The sequence below is a fragment of the Lepidochelys olivacea genome, assembly GCF_965140295.1.
Source record: "Lepidochelys olivacea isolate rLepOli2 genome assembly, chromosome: 18".
Classification (NCBI taxonomy): Eukaryota; Metazoa; Chordata; order Testudines; family Cheloniidae; genus Lepidochelys; species Lepidochelys olivacea.
The window spans coordinates 8,800,415-8,822,586 of record NC_140428.1 but is presented as its reverse complement, the minus strand read 5'-3'; positions in this window follow the sequence as shown (position 1 = coordinate 8,822,586).

Below are 22,172 nucleotides of genomic sequence, written 5' to 3'. Positions count from 1 at the left end.
TCAATAACATTTTTATCAATAAAACCAACCCCAGTTCATTTCAGATTGCAACCCAACCTTGTTCAAGATGTATCATTTCTCACAAGTTGTATTTATAGTCCTTGTTGAAAACCTTTTCTTTTTGGAAGAAAGCTCAATAAAATACATTCTTTGTTCATCAGGAAATTATGTCGCCTTGCTGTTTCTCAAGAGGAACCTGAGGCCTCTTTTATTGCAAATTTGTTCACAATTAATCATTTCAGTGCACACTTAAGAGGAATTGTTTCATTGGTAGGTGTCCGATATAAAAGATCAGTTTGGTTCAAAACGATCCTATCCATTAACTCTTAGGAAGGGAACTTCAGGCTAGATTCACAAAGGGACTAAGGTGCCTAAGAGTACGTCTACACTGCAATACAAGATCCGCGGTGTGGCTGTGGCTGGCCTGGCTCAGCTGACTCAGGCTCACTATAAAATCGCCATGTTCAGGCTCTGGCTGGAACCCAGGTTCTGAGGCCCTGCGAGGGGGGAGGGTCTCAGAGCCCAGGCTCCAGTCCCAGCCCAAATGTCTACACTGCAATATTATACCCCACAGCCCGAGCCAGCTGACCCAGTTCTGAGACTGAGCGCTGCAGGGCTTTTATCACAGTGTAGACGTTCCCTCAGTCCCAGAATCAGGCCCCCTGGGGATTTGCATGATCCTTGCCCAGCTTCACCCAAACCATGTAGGTGCCTAAAAATCACTCAGCGCCTAAACGTTCGCAATAGGAGCTCTCTAGGCACCTGTGTTTCTGCCTCTGGGCACGTGCCCAGCCCCAGAGACAGCTGAGCCCCAGCTCCGGGGGGAGGGATAGCTCTGTGGTTTGAGCATTGGCCTGCTAAACCCCAGGTTGTGAGTTCAATCCCTGAGGGGGCCATTTAGGCATCTGGGGCAAAAGTTGGGGCTTGGTCCTGCTTTGAGCAGGGGGTTGGACTAGATGACCTCCTGAGGTCCCTTCCCACCCTGAGATTCTATGATTCTATGAAGCCAGTGAAGATGGACATGCCTCCACCTACCTCACCTGCAGGGTAAGCCTGCTGGATCGGGCTCCTATAGGTGAGCTCACACAATGGCTGGGGAGGGCCTCCTACACAACGTTTACCCCACTAGTTAGGGTATTCCTCAGGGACATGGCAAACCCTGGAACAAGTCCCCGCCACCTGCGGGGGAGAAGCAATCTGAACAGGGATCTGCCACTTCAGGCATCAAGCTATGAGGTATTCGGCTGTGGGGCTCCTTCAGTCCCTCCTGAGGATAAATAATGACAGAACCATTTTGCCAGAGTGAGCGAGAGCATGCGCACGCAAGCATGAGAAGGGCTCTGCAGCCAGGTGGCTGGAGCACTCCACTGGCAGCCCCTGGATCCAGTCCCCTGCTCCAGTCCCTCTTCCATTATTTATCCCCAGGGGACCAGCTTACCAGGAGGGACTGAGGGAGCCCCCAGCAGAATACCTGCAGCCCAGTGGTTAGAGCACCCTCCTGAGAGCTGGCAACTCCCTGTTCAAATCTTCTCCCCTCCTCGGCTGGAGGGGGAACTTGAACAGGGGCTTCCCGTGTCCCAGGCATATGCCCTAACCACGGGACTAAGAGCTATGGGCAGAGGGAGCGCCCCTTCCCCTGCCTAATGCCGAGACAGGGTTCAGCTGAGGCAGTCGGTGCCTTCCTGCAACCTGGACTTTAAGGTGCATCGCTCCAGGAAAGGAACAAGGCTCAACAGTTAGCACAGACCCCTCAGCGTGGCACCTCTCATTTAGGTCAGGCACTGCCTACCATGCTGGCCATTGTGAATCCCACTAGGAGGCCCTGGTCTCTCCCCAGTCACGGCACAGGGTGCCTGGGCCCTTAACTCTGGCTTTGTAAGTCCCAGCGATTTTCTAGGCACTGGAAAGGCTGAGTGCTGCCATGCCTATGGTTGTGTGTGAAGCCAGCCCTTCGGGCACTTGCTGCGAAGAGTCTGGGAGTTCAGGCTTCCCAGATCAGACACTGGCCACATTTACACTGGGGTTGGTCAGCTCGCTGGGGGAGGGGCCATCTTGTTGTTCTGTGTTTGCACAGCACAAGTGCAATGGGCCCATGGCTGGGGCACACACCAAAGAAATAATAACAACCCCTTTTGGAGCCAAGAATGAAATTCACGCCCTCCATCCCCCGAAGAAATCCAGATAGCTGAGGATTTAGACCAGTTCTGAAAGCAACGTACCTGAGAAGACTTTAGCAGCAGATCTCACCTCCTGGAGCCCAGAGAAAGTCCCAGGTGCCACAGGTGGGCGTCAGGTGTAGCTTGATGGGGAATCCATGCAGTGAGACAGTGAGTTAGTCTGCTGGGTTATTGTTACATCACACAGGCTGGGAACTCAAGGAGACAGGCAAAATGCCCTAGAAAGCTGGTGTCTGGCCATGTGGGAATATATTTACACAAGGAGGGTTTTTTTCCAGGTTTACACCTAAAAAATAGGGTTATTGAGCCAAATTCACAGCTGGTGTAACTCTGTTAAATCAGTCAAATTTCTCCCGGGATAAATCTGGCACCATAATTATAAGGCAGGGAGAACAGAGATTCTTAGAGATGAGACATGGAGAGCAGACAAGTCAAGAAACGTGTGCTCTGTATATTGCAGGTATCACCGTAGTAACTACAGCTCCCGCCCTAGGCCTGTTCTACGCTGGCTCAGTAAATTCTGGGGACACAGAATCTGGGGTCAGAGGGAGGAAGGCAAGTGGGTTTGGGCAAGAGCTTCTCATCTCTGGAGAGCTACATTCAATCCCTGGTCTAAGCCAAGTTCAATGAGACCGATGGGTCACTGGCTAGTCCAGGTCACAACCCCCCTGAGTATGGTTCCCAGGCAGCATGGCAATGAGCTTGCCCGGTGGCATAGGCGCCGACTTCTACTGGAGCCAGTGGGTGCTCGACCCCCCTCTGCCTCCAGCCCCAGTCTGACTCCACCCCTGCCTCGCCCTCTCCCACCCCCATTCCAACCCCTTCCCCAAAGTCCTCGACCTGGCCCCGCCTCTTCCCCGCCTCCTCCCCTGAGCGCGCCACATTTGCGCTCCTCCCCTCTCCCTCCCGGAGCCTGCTACAGCTGTTTGGCGGCGGCAAGCGCTGGGAGGTAGGCGGAGGAGTGGGGACGCGGCGCGCTCAGGGGAGGAGGTGGAGGTGAGGGGGGGGCGGGGAGCTTGGGTGCCGGTGGGTGCAGAGCACCCACTAATTTTTCCCTGTGAGTGCTCCAGCCCCGGAGCACCCACGGAGTCAGCACCTATGCCCGGTGGCTATTAGCACATTATCTGCCCTGCCTTTCCTCTGTGTGCCACGTGCTACTGACAGCTACAGCAAGAGAGTGGAGAGGCTGCGTGAGCCCCACGCGATCTCTGCAGGCGGGTGCAGAGATTACTTGGCAGGCCCCCAAGGCTGCCACAGCATTGGGAGCTCTCCAGGGCATCCTCCCTCTTTATAATTATTTCCTGCCTGCAGAGAAAGAGGAAAGAAACAACAAGAGGCTACAAAGTACTAAACTTGATGCTGCTCCCCTGGAAGCCAATGGAAGTTTCCCAGAGTTCAATGGGGGCTGGATCAGGCCCGCCATAGACTAGAGACAACAAATAAAAGAGTTAAATAGCACATGGAGTCCTTGAACTTGAGACCGATACCCAAGTGCCACATCTGCAATCATAAAACCGCCTGCTCTTAAACCTTTGCCCAGTGCTTCATGTCGTAACCTACCCACCAAGGCATCTGCATGTGGGAGAGGGCTCCCAGGTTACCTGAGCAGCTGGAGAAGAGAGGCAAGTGGCCAGGCCCTGTAGCATTACAGGGCACCCAGTTCCCTTCGCTGACACACACTTGCCTTTCCTGCTAGGAGCCCTGGAGCTGGGGCAGATTGAGCCACACTTGTTGGAGTTCTACACTTGGAAGAGGACACTCTCCAACTGGAAGCCAGCACCCTCACTGCAACTTCTCCAGTGGAGATTATCTCTGCAGTAAATCCTGTACACTTCCTCTTGTCTAGGCTTCTTTGGGGCGTTCTCTGTGCATAGTCCTAATCTGTCTAGGCCTATCACCGAGCAATGGCAGCCACTCCAGAGCAAAGTTGGAAGCTAGCTTCCCATTAGAGCCACGTACCAAACTCCACTCCTAACTTCCTCAAAAAGAAACCAGATCCCCCGATGGCACATGCCACCTCTCAGCCCAGGGGAGAGCTTGTCTGGGAAGTTTTGGGAAAAAATATCAAAGTTGTGGTGTTTAAATCTTTACACCAAGTCACAACAGGGAAACGTGACCTAATTTTTCTTTTTCTTTTGGCTCATCACATCTTTAAACACCTTATTTTGTGCTTGGGTCACAAACACCCTATTACTAATAATTATGTGTTACAATAACTTTCTAAGTGATTCTAAATGGAAACTGATACTCCGCTGCCTCAAGCCTGTGCTCCTTCCTCCCAATGCTGTACAGAGGAAAGGCAAAGGGGCTGGAGCCAGGAACAGAAAATCTGGAGGGACCAATGAGGTGGGGAAGGGGAGAATACTGGGGGGCAAATGGAGGGGTGGTTTCAGAATGATCTCTAAAGGGGGAATTGGCAGGGCATGGGGGTCAGTGAAGGGGCAAGAGCAGAGCTGGCTGGAAAAAAAACAAGAACATTTTCAAAAGTTGGAGAGTTTTAATACCAAGGATTTTATGGTTTTCTTTCTTTCCCCCTGAAAAAGAAGAAGGGAAGGAAAATAACCGAAGGTCTGAACATTTTTCAGAGTTTAATAGAAACATTTCAAAATCAAAACACAAAAAAGTAACAACATTTTCATTTTTGAGAAAAGGCCAATTTGTGATGAAAAAAAATTTGTTCCAAACGTGTTGCTCAGGTGTTGGTACAAGACCCAGCGGTGGGGCAGAAAGGAGAGGGGGCATGGAGAGACAGGGGCTTTTATCCCGGTTTGAAAACCAGAAGCCTTTTAAACCATTGACGGCTTAAAGAGCTTCTCTCCCTTCCATTTGTCACAGTCCACCCAGAGAGTGGGTCACTAATGTTTGCAGGTGGAGAGTCCTTTGGAGGGCTCATGATATCAGACAGAGCAGAGTTGGCTGGCTTTATCATCAGCCAGACGATGTCTTTTACACAAACAAGGAAATTCCTAATCCAATAACTTGGTTATGAGAGGAGTTAATGCTGAAGACATATTTTATCCTCAGCTCACGCCCCACTTACGAGAATGTTACACATTTAAAAACAAAAATTAAGTGTGGCAATGAACAGTCACTCCCCACCCCAGCCCACGTCCCCTCCCCTCCCCTTCAGGCAGTCCAGCTATCACCATGACCACACCCCATTTATATACCTCACTCTCAACTTGAATTTTGCCCCCTTGTGTTTGCAGAGTGAACATGCCAAGGTCAAAATAATGAGTTACTAGATTATAAAATCCCATTCCCTACTCAAAGGCTACGTCTGCAATGCACTCTAACACTAGCGTAATTTGCAGTGCGACACCCTGCACACTACCTTTAGTTGGTACACAATAGAGCTGAAATAGTTCAAAATACCAACGTGCAAGCTCTGTGTACCTTATCCAGCCCTATGGCATCACACACTCAACACACATCACAACACCAAGCGAAGCAACCGTGCATTGCATTCCTACAGGGCCCCTGCTGTCCCACCCACACATCACACTGAGAACACGGAGGATAAACTCCTGCCCTACTGAAATCCTTGACAAAGGCCCCATTGACTTCCCTGGCAGCAGGATCTCACCCATACAACCCAGTATTGCCACGCACAAGCATGGAAAAACAGGAGAGTTTTTAAAATACTGACACACCTGGAGTTGAGTTTGGCCTGCACTTCTGAGCCTTTTGGTTGCACTCAGGTCACATTCTCAAGATCTCCTCTGCAACCATGAGGCCTAAATGAAAGCTGAGATTCTCCTGCAATCTCCTGCTTTCAGCAGCTGCGCTGGTAAGAAACACACCCAAGATCGCTAGATGTTTAATAAAATCGTTTGAGTGGGGCAGCATAGACACCCCATCATCACCTAGGAGACTGCACTGTGGGAGTCTATGGAACTGCACTACACATTCAGGGTCTGATATTCAAGAGCTCCACACTCACAACTGAAGCCTGGTTTTTAGGAGCACTCGGACCCCGATCTTCAAAGGTGTTTAGGCACCTAACTCCCAGTGAGGATCTGGGCCTCCGCTCCCAGCAGCTGCCCCTGTGAGGACACAGATGGCCAGAATTGTCAAGGGTTCCCCACTCTGAACACTTTGTGCTAAGCTCTCTTGTGGAAAATATCCGGCCTTAATAAACAATACATAAAAAAACCTCAGCAGTCCCCTGCCAGCAGCAGCTCCCATAAGAGAATGCAACAAGAGGGCTGCTTGAAGGTTAGCTGGATGGCAGAAGTCGGGGATATTTGGATGCAGGGGGTTAGACTTGGGCCATCTGGATTTTCCTCCAGTGAGGAAAAGCCACTAGAATGAATCTTCAGTCCGACACGTCACCTTGGAGGTGGGTTTCCCCTCTTGAGTCTGATTATTTTCTTCCTGGATATTTTCTCCTTTTGCCCTCCAGAAATCTTTCAAATGATCAATTTCCCTCCCATTCCTGTGTCCCATCTCAGAAGAGCTAGCAGTAGAGGAGAGCGGCACTGGCTTGAGCAAACAGAGTCTCTTTAGTCTCCCATTCAGGAGACACCTGCTGAGAAAGAGCTTTGCTCTGGGAATCTTTCAGCTCCTCAGCACTCAGACAGGAGGAATCCGAACAGGTACTCCAGCCAAATGGCCTCTTCAGAGCAACCGCTGATTGGTTCTACGAGACTTACAGGGCCAGCCCTGGAAGTCATGCAGGAAAGGGATTTCTGTAAGACGGCAGGTGCTATGAAGAGTGGTAGATACTTTAGAAGAAGAAGAAGAAGGTGATTCTGGGGAAGAGCCTCAGTGGATCATGCACCGTTTTCATCTGCTCTCAAGAGCGTGGTGAGCTGTGTGAGTCATAGTTAGGTCCTTCCCTTTCGAAAACTCATTTGGGAGGAGGAGGATGGTGTCTGTTGCTTTCTATCTGGTTAAGGGGGCAGCCTGAGACACGTCTCTTCCCAAGAAATACCCTTGCTAGTCCATCTTAAAAGTAGTCCATTGCATTCCAGTCCAGGACTGGGGAGGAGGGGGGAATGCCAACAGCTGGGTTGTAACTATAGTCAAAGCAGGGGTGTCAAGTTTTCCAGTGCACTGCACCCAGCCGGGGGCTGGGGCACATGACTTACGAGGAGAGGCTGAGGGAACTGGAGTTATTTAGTCTGCAGAAGAGAAGAGTGAGGGGGGATTTTATAGCAGCCTTCAACTACCTGAAGGGGGGTTCCAAAGAGGATGGAGCTCGGCTGTTCTCAGTGGTGGCAGATGACAGTACAAGAAGCAATGGTCTCAAGTTGCAGTGGGGGAGGTCTAGGTTGGATATTAGGAAACACTATTTCACTAGGAGGATGGTGAAACACTGGAATGCGTTACCTAGGGAGGTGGTGGACTCTCCATCCTTAGAGGTTTTTAAGGCCCGGCTTGACAAAGCCCTGGCTGCGCTGATTTAGTTGGTGTTGGTCCTGCTTTGAGCAGGGGGTTGGACTAGATGACCTCCTGAGGTCTCTTCCAACCCTAATCTTCTATGATTCTTTCTCTAAGCCCTGGTCTACACTACGAGTTTAGGTCGAATTTAGCAGCATTAGATGGATTTAACCCTGCACCCGTCCACACGACGAAGCCATTTTTGTCGACTTAAAGGGCTCTTAAAATTGATTTCTGTACTCCTCCCCAACGAGGGGATTAGTGCTGAAATTGACATTGCTGGTTCGAATTTGGCATAGTGTGGACACAATTCAACAGTATTGGCCTCCGGGAACTATCCCAGAGTGCTCCATTGTGACCACTCTGGACAGCATTCTCAACTCTGATGCACTAGCAAGGTACACAGGAAAAGCCCCGGGGAACTTTTGAATTTCATTTCTTGTTTGGCCAGCGTGGCCAGGGTGGTAAGCATGCAGTCCCAGAATCGCAAAAGAGCTCCAGCATGGACCGAATGGGAGATACTGGATCTGATCACTGTATGGGGAGACAAATCCATGCTATCAGAACTCTGTTCCAAAAGATAAAATGCCAAAATATTTGCAAAAATCTCCAAGGGCATGAAGGACAGAGGCTACAACAGGGACCCGCAGCAGTGGCGTGTGAAAATTAAGGAGCTCAGGCAAGCCTACCAAAAAACCAAAGAGGCAAATGGCCGCTCTGGGTCAGAGCCCAAGACATGTCGCTGTTATGATGAGCTGCATGCAATTCTAGGGGGGCCCCCTACCACTACCCCACCCTGTCCATGGACACCTGCAAGGGGGGAGTCTCATGCAACAGGAATGAGGATTTTGGGGACGAGGAAGAGGAGGAGGAGGAGGAGGAGAAGGATAGCACACAGCAGGCAAGCAGAGAAACCATTCTCCCCGACAGCCAGGAACTGTTTATCACCCTGGAGCCAATACCCTCCCAACCCTCCCAAGGCGGGCTCCCGGACCATGAAACTGGAGAAAGCACCTCTGGTGAGTGTACCTTTGTAAATATAATACAGGGTTTAAAAGCAAGTGTGTTTAATTATTAATTTGCCCTGAAGACTTGGGATGCATTCGCGGCCAGTACAGCTTCTGGAAAAGTCTGTTAATGTGTCTGGGGATGGAGCAGAAATGCTCCAGGGACATCTCCATGAAGCTCTTCTGGAGGTACTCCCAAAGCATTTGCAAAAGGTTTCTGGGGAGGGCAGCCTTATTCCATCCTCCATGGTAGGACACTTTACCACGCTAGGCCAGTAGCACATAGTCTGGAATCATTGCATAATAAAGCACGGCAGCATATGGTCCCGGTGTTTGCTGGCATTCAAGCAACATCAGTTCTTTATCTCTCTGTGTTATCCTCAGGAGAGTGATCGTCCCAGAGAATTGGGTGGTGGGGGGGGTTTAGTTGGGTTTGTGCTGCACGTTAACCTGAAAATCGCAGCCCCTCCTTTTAAATGGCCAACCCAACGGGTGCTTGGTATGGGAAAGGAGGGCACTGCTGTTTGAAACCATTCCCACATCTTATGAAGGTTGAAGAAGCCGAAAGACTGTGGCTTACTATGGCTGCCTGCAAGGCAAATTCTGTTGCCCGGCCCTGCGTGTGTGATCTCTCACACCAAACCAGCAGGCCCTCAATATAAGAGGCAAAATGCGACCTTGTACCGAAAACACATGTGCTGTGTAATGTTAACAGCTTGGTTCACCATGAAAGAGTCTACCCATTGTTCTCTAAAATGTGTCTTTTAAAATACTACTCTCCCTTTTTTCCCTCCCACAGCTGCAAATGTTTCAACACTCTCCCTATCATCTCCATCCCAGAGGCTAGCGTAGATAAGAAGGCGAAAAAAATGCACTCGTGATGAAATGTTCTCTGAGCTCATGCAGTCCACCCAAACTGAAAGATCCCAGCAGAATGCGTGGAGGCAAGCAATGGCAGAGTCCAGAAAAGCACAAAATGAATGCAAGGACAGGAGGGACACGTGAGAGAAGTGGTGGGAGCAAGAGGAGAGGTGGTGGCAGTGTGGTAAGAGGAGGCAGGAGGCAATGCTGAGGATCCTCCCTCCTCCCAAACCCCACCTGGTGCTTCCCTCCTCCCCCACCCCTCCCGGGCTACCTTGGCAGTTATCCCCCTATTTGTGTGACAAATTAACAAAGAATGCATGAATTTGAAACAACAATGACTTTATTGTCTCTGCAAGCGGTGATTGAAGGGGGGAGGGGAGGACGGTTGGCTTACAGGGAAGTAGAGTGACCCAAGGGGGCGGGTTTTCATCAAGGAGAAACAAACAGAACTTTCTCACCGTAGCCTGGTCAGCCATGAAACTGGTTTTCAAAGCTTCTCTGATGTGCAGCGCATCCTGCTGAGCTCTTCTAATCGCCCTGGTGTCTGGCTGCGCGTAATCAGTGGCCAGGCGATTTGCCTCAAGTTCCCACCCCGCCATAAACATCTCCCCCTTACTCTCACAGATATTGTGGAGCGCACAGCAAGCAGTAATAACAGTGGGAATATTGGTTTCGTTGAGGTCTAAGCGAGTCAGTAAACTGCGCCAGCGCGCCTTTAAACGTCCAAATGCACATTCTACCACCATTCTGCACTTGCTCAGCCTGTAGTTGAACAGCTCCTGACTACTGTCCAGGCTGCCTGTGTACGGCTTCATGACCCATGGCATTAAGGGGTAGGCTGGGTCCCCAAGGATAGTATAGTCATTTCAACATCTCCAATAATTATTTTCTGGTCTGGGAAGTAAGTCCCTTCCTGCAGCTGTTCAAACAGACCAGAGTTCCTGAAGATGCGAGCGTCATGAACCTTTCCCGGCCATCCCACGTTGATGTTGGTGAAACATCCCTTGTGATCCACCAGTGCTTACAGCACCATTGAAAAGTACCCCTTGCGGTTTATGTACTCACTGCCTTAGTGCTCTGGTGCCAAGATAGGGATACGGGTTCTGTCTATCGCCCCGTCGCAGTTAGGGAATCCCATTGCAGCAAAGCCATCCACTATGACTTGCACATTTCCCAGAGTCACTACCCTTGATAGCAGCAGCTCAGTGATTGCATTGGCTACTTGCATCACAGCAGCCCCCATAGTAGATTTGCCCACTCCAAATTGATTCCTGACTGACCGGTAGCTGTCTGTTGTTGCAAGCTTCCACAGGGCTATGGCCACTCGCTTGTGAACTGTGAGGCCTGCTCTCATCTTTGTATTCTGGCGCTTCAGGGCAGGGGAAAGCAAGTCACAAGGTTCCATGAAAGTGCCCTTACGCATGCGAAAGTTTCTCAGCCACTGGGATTCATCCCAGACCTGCAACACTATGCAGTCCCACCAGTCTGTGCTTGTTTCCCTGGCCCAGAATCGGCATTCCACGGCATGAGCCTGCCCCATTGCCACCAGGATGTCCAAATTGCCAGGGCCCGTGCTTTGAGAGAAGTCTGTGTCCATGTCCTCATCACTCTCGTCACCGCACTGCCTCCTCGCCTGCTTTTGCAAGTTCTAGTTCTGCACATACTGTACGATAATGTGCGAGGTGTTTACAATGCTCATAACTGCCGTGGCGATCTGAGCAGGCTCCATGCTTGCCATGGTACGGCATCTGCAGGAGAGCAGAGTGCGAGCGGAAGCGGTGGCTGACGACGGATGCCACGAGAGTAGATATTTATAGAGTATGACGAGAGGACCTGTGAGGCGGATTCGTGAGAGCAGGAGAGCAGAGTTGCAGTGGAAGTGGTGGGGGACGACGGTTAGCACCGCGCACATTTCCCGAGGAAGAACACAAGTACCCGGAAGCCCATGACAGACAACATGGAGAAATTCGCCATTGAGACAATAGCAGCAGAGTAGAGTTGCAGTGGAAGCGGTGGAGGACGACGGTTAGCAGTCCTACTGCACCGTCTGCTGCCAGCAGCACCCAGGACACAACAGCGGCGGTGGGGGTGAGCTGAGTTGAGCAGGCTGCACGCTTGCTGTGGTATGGTGTCTACGCGGAAAAAAGGCAGAAAACGATTGTCTGCCGTTGCTTTCACAGAGGGAGGTGGCGACTGACGACATTTACCCAAAACCACCCGCGACAATGTTTTTGCCCCATCAGGCATTGGGAGCTTAACCCAGAATTCTAATGGGTGGCGGAGAGTGCGGGAACTGTGGGATAGCTACCCACAGTGCAACACTCCGTAAGTCGATGCTAGCCACGGTAGTGAGGACGCACTCCGCTGACTTAACGCGCTTTGTGGTACATATGCAATCAACTGTATAAAATCGATTTATAAAAATTGACTTCTATAATAGTGACCTAATTTCGTAGTGTAGACAAACCCTGTGTGTGTACCTGGAGTGACGAGTACAATGGGGCCTTGGTCTTGTTTGGGAGCTCTAGGCATCACTGCAATATAAATAATAATACTATTTTCCACAATAATAATAAATAATAACACACATCAATAAACCTGAATTTCTAACCTAAAAAGGAAGCAAGGGGGGAGAAAAAACTTTAAACACACTCTCAAGCCTTCTGTATGTCTCATAAGGAAGCAAAAAAATCCCAAACCCGTTTTTCTGGGTCGGAGGTCATCTTTAGTACTGGGACATCATCATTAGCCCTGGTCTACACTACACAGTTAGATTGACATAAGGCAGCTTATATTGGCCTAACTATGTCAGTGTGCACATACTGCAGCCTTGCTCCTGCCGATGTGCCTTCCTACACCGACATCATCACTCCATCTCCAGTTTAACAGTGAGAGTAAATAACCGCTGGGACAATTTACCCAGGGTTGTGGTGGATTCTCCATCACTGTCCCATTTTTAAACAAAGAAAAGTCTGCTCTGGTTCAAACAGGAGCTATTGTGGGGCAGGTCTCTGGCTGGTGCTCTCCAGGGCTCAGGCTAGAATGATCACAATGGTTTCACCTGGCCCTGGAATCTAGGAATCAGTTGAGGCTTCAGCGCTGATAAAATCTGGCCTCCCTCAAATTGCCCTTTTCTGGAAAATATTGAATCTCTGTGACCGTCAGACACTAGGAAGTTTTCTTTCTTCCAACTTCCCCAGCCATGTGCCGGTGAGCGTACTCCAGCAAAGCACCATAGCCCTCCTGGCTACTCACTGCTAGAGCAAAGTGACAGCCCTCGTTCCCCTCTGATAAGTGGACTCTCAGCATGCCTGCTACTTTTCAATCCCCCCCCACTGCTTCCAGGGAGCTGTAATAGTGGCTGCAGCATGTGTGGGTGGGTGGCCGGTGGCCTGCGTGGAGTGGTGTGGGTTGTTGGTTTTGTTTTTAAGTTAAAAGGGAGGTAGCATTAAGTAGCAGTTAGACCACAGGCCTGGGAATCAAGAGACCTGGGCTCTAATCCCAGCTGTGCCACTGATCTGCTGGACAGAGATTTAGGCAAGTCCCTTCTCCCCTCCATCCCTAGTGCCTCAGTTTCCCAATCTGTAAAATGGGGTAATGCCACTGACCTGCTTTAGTGAAGCCCGTTGACACCTGTGGGTGAAAACTGCTGCAGAAGTGCTACATCTGATTGGCAAGGGATGAAGTGTTTGGCAGCATGAGAGTGGTTTGCACTTGCCATGATCCGCCTGCTCCAGGGGAATGGGGCAGGCAGGGGTGTAATAAGGTACGTTTGTACGAGACAGATAACCCACAAGGGAACACAGATCTTCCACTGGAATGGAGGGGCATTTCCACCCAAAACAACTTTCCTCTAAGGCAGGGGTGACAAGCACATACCCACGCTAGCTGTGATGAAGCTAGTCACTAAAAATAGCAGCACAGCTGCAGCTGCCTGCGTGGTGGGATGGCTGAGCAGCCCTGAGTACGTACGGTCCCATGTGTGGCTGTGCACCTCCGGCTCCAGGGCAGACGGGCCCCGAGGTCCCGTGCATGGGATGCACTGTGAGGCCCTGAGAATCTGTTGCGCAGCCCTGACTCCTGAAGAGAAGGGTGAGAAAGGGCCTGACGGCCTCTCTGTCTCCATCTTATCAGGGTGCCTGTGGCCAATCAGACTCAAGCCAATGGCATCTCCTTAGAGGCCAAGCAGGGATGTGCTGGGCCATAGGGTCCGACTCCTTGCCCAGCCTTTGTACCGTCGGCCATTGCACCTAGCTCCTTGGGACTGACTGGGAGCTGCCAAGGGCTCCTTGCCAGCGCCGAGAGGGTCATCTCTAGCATCTCCCCTGGTTCTTTGTTGCAGATGAAAATGGGGTGTGGCACGCAGTGGTCATTATCCCCTCCTTCCTGGCCTCCTCCATGCTGCTGGCGGTGGCAGCCATTGTCTGGAAGATGTGTCGGAGGGGGCGGGATGCTGAGAGGGAACCCATCGTCTTGCTGGAAGGTAAGGACACGAGCTCTGCAGCTTTGGGTCTCACTCCCCAAACAGGCCTTTGCCCATCTCCAGCCCCAGCACCTGGATCTCGCCAAGATCCTCCAGTGAGCATGTCAGCAAAGCTTACTAGGTGAGTCCAAATTAGGAGAGTTTTCAAGCCCTAATGAGCCTCACAGCTCCCAAATGGCTTGTCTGGATCCCCGCCCGAAGCGACAGAACGCTGCCAGCTGCACACATGACCCGCACCCAGGATGGGACGTGGAAAGGAGTGAAAAGGGGGTGTGCACGATGGTGCCTGTAAATCTCAGCCAAACCTTTGGAGTGGCTGCTGCTGTGTAATTCAGCTGCACAACCCCTCTGAGAAGTAGGTCAAGATGATCAGTGCACGCAGGAGTTGTGAGTCCGAGCCCTCTTTTCTGACCATTATGTCGCACTTCCTGCTGGCTAGAGATTGGTCAAAGTCAGCCAGTCATTGAGGGTGTAAGCTGAGCAATAGAGGAATTTTCCCCAGGTTACAGTCCTGTTCAGTTGCAGAGGTTCAGCCTGTGTAGCGCACTGAAACAGGAAGCAAAGATTCTGCTAGACTGTATTCAGAGTAACAGCCGTGTTAGTCTGTATTCGCAAAAAGAAAAGGAGGACTTGTGGCACCTTAGAGACTAACCAATTTATTTGAGCATAAGCTTGCATCCAATGAAGTGAGCTGTAGCTCACGAAAGCTTATGCTCCAATAAATTGGTTAGTCTCTAAGGTGCCACAAGTCCTCCTTTTCTTTTTGCTAGACTGTAGAGATTCAGCCCGGTTTCTGTTGCGTCGGTCAGGGAGTTGCCATGGCAGCAGGGATCCCAGCCCTCCCCTCACAGGGCTCTTGTGTGGCACCAAGACTGATTTAGTTCCAGGCCACAATCATTTCTGGGGACAGCTCTCTTGGCAGCGCTGGCCCTGGAGCCTCTGCAGTGGCAACATACAGTCCAAGCAGAGAGGATCTGGATCCTGAAGTAGCAGCCAGCCTGGAGGGAGCTCGTCAGTCCTGCCAGGGTTGAACATTTCCACTGAAGATCATGTATGTCAGCTCCTCTTGTAGACAGAGATCAGCCTACAGCCCAACCCTGCTGAGGGCCAGCTGAAAGAACATCCATGAAAATACAGCACTGGAGACAGCCTGGCGGTTTAGCATGTCCCTTCCTCCCTCCTTGCATTATCATCACATTTCATACCTCACCAGGCACAGCCCACGAGAACAGCATTACAGAGCCCTTTGCGCTAAATCACATACGTAAGGGGAAAAGAAAGAGAAATACAAAGAACTGAAGCAAGGCCCAGAGCCATTCCACCTCCTCTACACCTCTCTCAGATCTGTGGTGCTGAGGGCTATTGAGGTACCAGGAAATCTCCCAGATTTAAGTGGTAATTTTATTTATGTCTGTTATTGTCCCAGGGGTTTGTTGCCATGTTAACAAACACCAACCAAAAGCAAACGAATTATTTGAGGAACAGATATTGCGATCATATCCAGATGGTATGCAAAGGTAATGGTAATACTACATTGCATCATTAGTTAATAGCCAATATAGTTGAGTGGTTAGTTGATTTTTTCAGTTCAGTGGCCAACCTGAAAAACCCGGGGAAAAAATGGTTTGTTCGAAACAAAAATTGTGGGTTTTTTCCCCTTGCCAAAGTGAAAATCCCCCAAAAATATTTTCAGGTCAAACAAAACATTTTGAATGTCGATTTGAAAATTATATTTACAAAAGAATTTGTTTGCATTTTCAAAAGAAAATGTCAAAACCATTCGTTTAGAAAATGTCAAAATCAAACATTGTGACATTTCCCCAAAAAACATTTTCAGAGTTGGAGGGAGGGGATTGGCCTAAACAATTTGACCTAGATTGGTGAGTAGTTTTGGTGTCTCAAAAATGCATTTTTCAATAAATCTACTGTGACCCGAGGTGCCTAGGGCAGCCTACACTGAAAATGCCGAGGGCAAGGCAGACTGCAAAGGGAGAGCAGATTCTCCCAGAACTGGAGGTTAACACTGTAGTTAGATTCACCAACCAAGCACAAACTGTGTTCCTGATTCCCCACATTGGTTATCAAGAAGCTAAACAAAAAAATAAATAAATCACCCAGCCCTCTTTATTGCATTCCAGTTCCCTGACTAGGTCCAGTAAGATGAGGAGTTATTTAAAACTCTGCTCACTATACAAAATGTTCTTCTGATCATAGAATTGTAGAATATTAGGGTTGGAAGGGACCTCAGGAGGTCATCTAGTCCAACCCCCTGCTCAAAGCAGGACCAATCCCCAACTAAATCATCCCAGCCAGGGTTTTGTCAAGCCTGACCTTAAAAACCTCTAAGGAAGGAGATTCCACCACCTCCCAAGGTAACGCATTCCAGTGCTTCACCACCCTCCTAGTAAAAAGCTTTTCCTAATCTCCAACCTAAACCTCCCACACTGCAACTTGAGACCATTACTCCTTGTTCTGTCAAAGGGACAGAAATCCCCAAAGGGATCCAAAATACCATGCTGCCAGCCAGTCCTTTAGTAACTAAAACTAAAGGTTTATTAGAAAAGAACAAGAAGAGAGTTGTTAAATGGTCAAAGCCATCAGATACATACATAAGACTTCAGAGTCCATATATCAGGTTCTTAGCAGCATTGGTGAGTTTGCTGGCTTGTAGAGTCCCTCTGGAACACATCCAAAGCTTGGATGGGTCATTCAGTCCTTTTTTCAAAGCTTCAGTTTGTAGAGAAGTTGCTCCAGAGGTAAGAAGCTGGATTGAAGACAAAATGGAGATGGTGCAGCTGCCTTTTCTGTCCTTTGTCATGAGGCTTGTACATTCTCTGTCCCAAACACAAGCTCACAACACATGGGCCTGGAAAAACACTTGGAGTCCCCTGTCCACAGGCATGTCCCTACTTGTCCTGCTGACTCATAGTTGTAGCCCTTGGCTTCTCTCAATAGGTTCATTGGACAGCTGATTGCCATCAAGCAGGCCATCAAGAAGGCTGGATAGTGCTGATGCCAATCTGTCTGGGGGTGTGTGACGTTATTGACATAAGCTGGGACCGTATAGATCATTGTTGCAACCAAGGTCCTGTAGTGGCCCCAAATCTTGTATAAAGGGGGTCAAATAAGGTGTCTAAGATGAGGTTACGGTTTGCTGGTTAGGATTATGCTATCTGTATATGTGTATAATTTTTGTAGTTGAAGTTATGAATATTGGCTCTATACTGTCTGTAGTTCAAACTTATGCTGTGCTTCTGGGTGACACCCCAGACAAGTTGGGGTCAGCTCTGCCTAGCCTGCTTGATGGCCCATTAAGGACCATCAGCGATACAAGTGACCCATTGAGAGAAGGCAGACACACCTGGGGACTCAGTCAGGTAGGCAGGGACCTGCCTAGGAACAGAACTCTGAGGTGTTTCCAGGCCATGGGATGGACAGCGTGTCTTTGGGACAAAGAAAGACAGACCACATGGCAAGAGGCTATAAAAAGCTGCTGCAGCTCCTCCATCTGGTCTTCAGTCCTGCTTCCTGCCTCTGGAGGGACTTTGCTACACTGAAGCTTTGAACCAAGGACTGAACGACCCATCCCAGCTGGGGATGTTCTCCAGAGACTTGATTTGAACCTGCAGTTTGTTCTATCACTGCTGCAAGCCTGAACCAAGAACTTGGCCATCACTGTATGTCATCGATTCCATTGAACCAATTCCAGCTCTCGTCTCTATCCTTTTCCTTTTATGAATAAACCTTTAGATTTTAGATTCTAAAGGATTGGCAACAGCGTGATTGGTGGGTAAGATCTGATTTGTAGATTGACCTGGGTCTGGGGCTTGGTCCTTTGGGATCAAGAGAACCTTTTTTCTTTTACTGTGGTATTGGTTTTCATAGCCATTTGTACCCATAACGAGGGGCACTGGTGGAGATACAGGGAAATTGGAGTGTCTAAGGGAATTGCTCGTGTGACTTGTGGTTAGCTAGTGAGGTGAGACCAAAGTCTGCTCCATTTGGCTGGTTTGGTTTGCCTTAGAGGTGGAAAACCCCAGCCTTGGGGCTGTTACTGCCCTGCTTGAAGTAATTTGTCCTGACTCTCAGTTGGGTCCCACCAGAACCAGCATCATAACAGGGTGTCACCCAGAAACACAGCACAAGTTTGATATACAAATATACCACACATTTATAACTCGCAGTACAAAGATGATATATACATATAAAAGTGATTATCATATTTAGCCAATCATAACTTTCCCACTAATACCTTACATGCAGTGATGAGCTGAACCCAGTTCGCACTGGTTCACTAGAACTGGTTGTTAAATTTAGAAGCCCTTTTAGAACCGGTTGTTCTGCAAGGGAGAACTGGTTCTAAAAGGGCTTCTAAATTTAACCGGCCAAAAGTGGCGCCTTAGGCGCATGCTCCACGGGTGCTCCAGCCGTGGAGCATCCAAGGGAAAATGTGATGGGTGCAGAACCCCCACTGGCAGCTCCCCGCCCCACCCCCCACCCCAGCTCCCCTCCACCTCCCTGGGCCTGAGCGGGAAGCCACGGCCTGCTTCTCAGCCCGCCCCAGCTTCCCATGCAAACAGCTGATTCGCGGGAAGCTGGGGGGGCGGAGAAGCAGGGCGGGGTGGCACGTTCAGGGGAGGAGGCGGAGGCGGAGGTGAGCTGGGGCCGGGGGTGGGGCGGGGAGCTGCCGGTGGGGGTTCTGCACCCATCACATTTTCCCTTGGATGCTCACCACCACGGTATCCTGTCACCTTAAAAGACTTAAATTCAAACTCTCAGGTCTAGAAACCAGGCTCCATGCAGCAGAACTAGTCGGCTTGGGAAGCAGGATTTAAGCAGCTTAATCCAGCTGGGCAAAGAGGCTTGTCTAAGAGCTGCCACATTCCTTCTGGTCGTATTTCAGCAGGGAGTGGATCCCAGAGGTCACTGCCAAGGAATCTCTGTTGCCAGCCTTTATAGGGTTATAACAGCACCGTTCCTTTGAAGACAGGGCTTTGCGTCTGCCCACCACCTTCCACTGGAGACCTCGGAGTGCTTTACCAACAATAACACAATCCCTGTGTGAGATGGGGCAATAGCTTCCTCCTCCTGTCACTGGGTGGCAAGTATGGAAAGGAATGGTGGCCTAGTGGTTAGGATGCTCGTTTTGCCCTTTGGAGAGCTGGGTTCAACTCCCTGCTCTACTGCAGACTCCACGTGGGACTTTGGCAAAGTCTCTCTGGGTCTCAGATCCCATGTGTACACGAGCAATACTAGTCCTGCCCTGCCTTGGGGGAGGGTGTGAATATACACCCTGAAGAAGGTGAGGTGCTCAGATACTCTGGTAATGACAAGTACCCACAGTGAGTGTGTGCTGGAGCCGGGAATAGAACTCAGGCTCCCTGCCCTCAGTGCTGGCTGCTGCCTCTTACCGTGTTCCCACGTACGCTGAGTCGCTCTTGGCAGACGATGTTCCAGGGCAAGACGGGAAGCAAAAGTGGATGGGAATCTGGGAGGCAGTGACCATGAGTTGGTTGAGTTCAGGATCCTGACGCAGGGAAGAAAGGTAAGCAGCAGGATACGGACCCTGGACTTCAGGAAAGCAGACTTCGACTCCCTCAGGGAACGGATGGCCAGGATCCCCTGGGGGACTAACATGTAGGGGAAAGGAGTCCAGGAGAGCTGGCTGTATTTCAAGGAATCCCTGTTGAGGTTACAGGGACAAACCATCCCGATGAGTCGAAAGAATAGTAAATATGGCAGGCGACCAGCTTGGCTTAATGGTGAAATCCTAGCGGATCTTAAACATAAAAAAGAAGCTTACAAGAAGTGGAAGGTTGGACATATGACCAGGGAAGAGTATAAAAATATTGCTCGGGCATGCAGGAGTGAAATCAGGAAGGCCAAATCACACCTGGAGTTGCAGCTAGCCAGAGATGTCAAGAGTAACAAGAAGGGTTTCTTCAGGTATGTTGGCAACAAGAAGAAAGCCAAGGAAAGTGTGGGCCCCTTACTGAATGAGGGAGGCAACCTAGTGACAGAGGATGTGGAAAAAGCTAATGTACTCAATGCTTTTTTGCCTCTGTCTTCACGAACAAGGTCAGCTCCCAGACTGCTGCGCTGGGCATCACAAAATGGGGAAGAGATGGCCAGCCCTCTGTGGAGATAGAGGTGGTTAGGGACTATTTAGAAAAGCTGGACGTGCACAAGTCCATGGGGCCGGACGAGTTGCATCTGAGAGTGCTGAAGGAATTGGCGGCTGTGATTGCAGAGCCATTGGCCATTATCTTTGAAAACTCGTGGCGAACCGGGGAAGTCCCGGATGACTGGAAAAAGGCTAATGTAGTGCCAATCTTTAAAAAAGAGAAGAAGGAGGATCCTGGGAACTACAGGCTAGTCAGTCTCACCTCAGTCCCCGGAAAAATCATGGAGCAGGTCCTCAAAGAATCAATCCTGAAGCACTTACATGAGAGGAAAGTGATCAGGAACAGCCAGCATGGATTCACCAAGGGAAGGTCATGCCTGACTAATCTAATCACCTTTTATGATGAGATTACTGGTTCTGTGGATGAAGGGAAAGCAGTGGATGTATTGTGTCTTGACTTTAGCAAAGCTTTTGACACGGTCTCCCACAGTATTCTTGTCAGCAAGTTAAAGAAGTATGGGCTGGATGAATGCACTATAAGGTGGGTAGAAAGCTGGCTAGATTGTCGTGCTCAACGAGTAGTGATCAATGGCTCCATGTCTAGCTGGCAGCCGGTATCAAGTGGAGTGCCCTAAGGGTCGGTCCTGGGGCCGGTTTTGTTCAATATCTTCATAAATGATCTGGAGGATGGTGTGGATTGCACTCTCTGCAAATTTGCAGATGATACTAAACTGGGAGGAGTGGTAGATACGCTGGAGGGGAGGGATAGGATACAGAAGGACCTAGACAAATTGGAGGATTGGGCCAAAAGAAATCTGATGAGGTTCAATAAGGATAAGTGCAGGATCCTGCACTTAGGACGGAAGAACCCAATGCACAGCTACAGACTAGGGACCGAATGGCTAGGCAGCAGTTCTGCGGAAAAGGACCTAGAGGTGACAGTGGACGAGAAGCTGGATATGAGTCAGCAGTGTGCCCTTGTTGCCAAGAAGGCCAATGGCATTTTGGGATGTATAAGTAGGGGCATAGCGAGCAGATCGAGGGACGTGATCGTTCCCCTCTATTCGACATTGGTGAGGCCTCATCTGGAGTACTGTGTCCAGTTTTGGGCCCCACACTACAGGAAGGATGTGGATAGATTGGAGAGAGTCCAGCGAAGGGCAACAAAAATGATTAGGGGTCTGGAACACATGACTTATGAGGAGAGGCTGAGGGAGCTGGGAGTGTTTAGCCTGCAGAAGAGAAGAATGAGGGGGGATTTGATAGCTGCTTTCAACTACCTGAAAGGGGGTTCCAAAGAGGATGGCTCTAGACTGTTCTCAATGGTAGCAGATGACAGAACGAGGAGTAATGGTCTCAAGTTGCAGTGGGAGAGGTTTAGATTGGATATTAGGAAAAACTTTTTCACTAAGAGGGTGGTGAAACACTGGAATGCGTTACCTAGGGAGGTGGTAGAATCTCCTTCCTTAGAGGTTTTTAAGGTCAGGCTTGACAAAGCCCTGGCTGGGATGATTTAACTGGGAATTGGTCCTGCTTCAAGCAGGGGGTTGGACTAGATGACCTTCTGGGGTCCCTTCCAACCCTGATATTCTATGATTCTATGACTCCCTACCCACTGCCACTTCAGCAGAGAGAACACTGGAGTTTAAGGATTCCCCCCTTGTAAAGTGGGAGCTGCCTAAGGACTGGCGCACCCAGGAGGAGGAGTTTTTGTGCATGGGGCAATATGGACAGATTTCCCGGGCCACCCTCATCCAAACAGGTTCTTTGGGGCCTTCACTGTCTGTGATTCTGAGGAAACTACCAGGTGAGCAAGTTGGGGAGAGGAGCTTTCTCTCACTGCCAGGTCTGGGCTGTCTGGTGCGTGATAGCCCGGATGGGATGCCTAGAACAGGAGACGGTCTAAAAGGAAAGTAGCAGGCATTAGCTAGAATTATACTTTAGCCATCTAAGTAAATGTCACAGCAGCCAACTTGGCCAACATAACAGGGCTTGAACCAGGGACCTCCAGAGCAAATGCATGAGCTACTACACCTTGAGTGAAGCCTCTTGCGGGGGGCTGCAACAGACTCGGGTCCTCTGTGACTCAGGCACCACGGGGAGAGGAGAGGGGGTCCTGTACACCACTTATT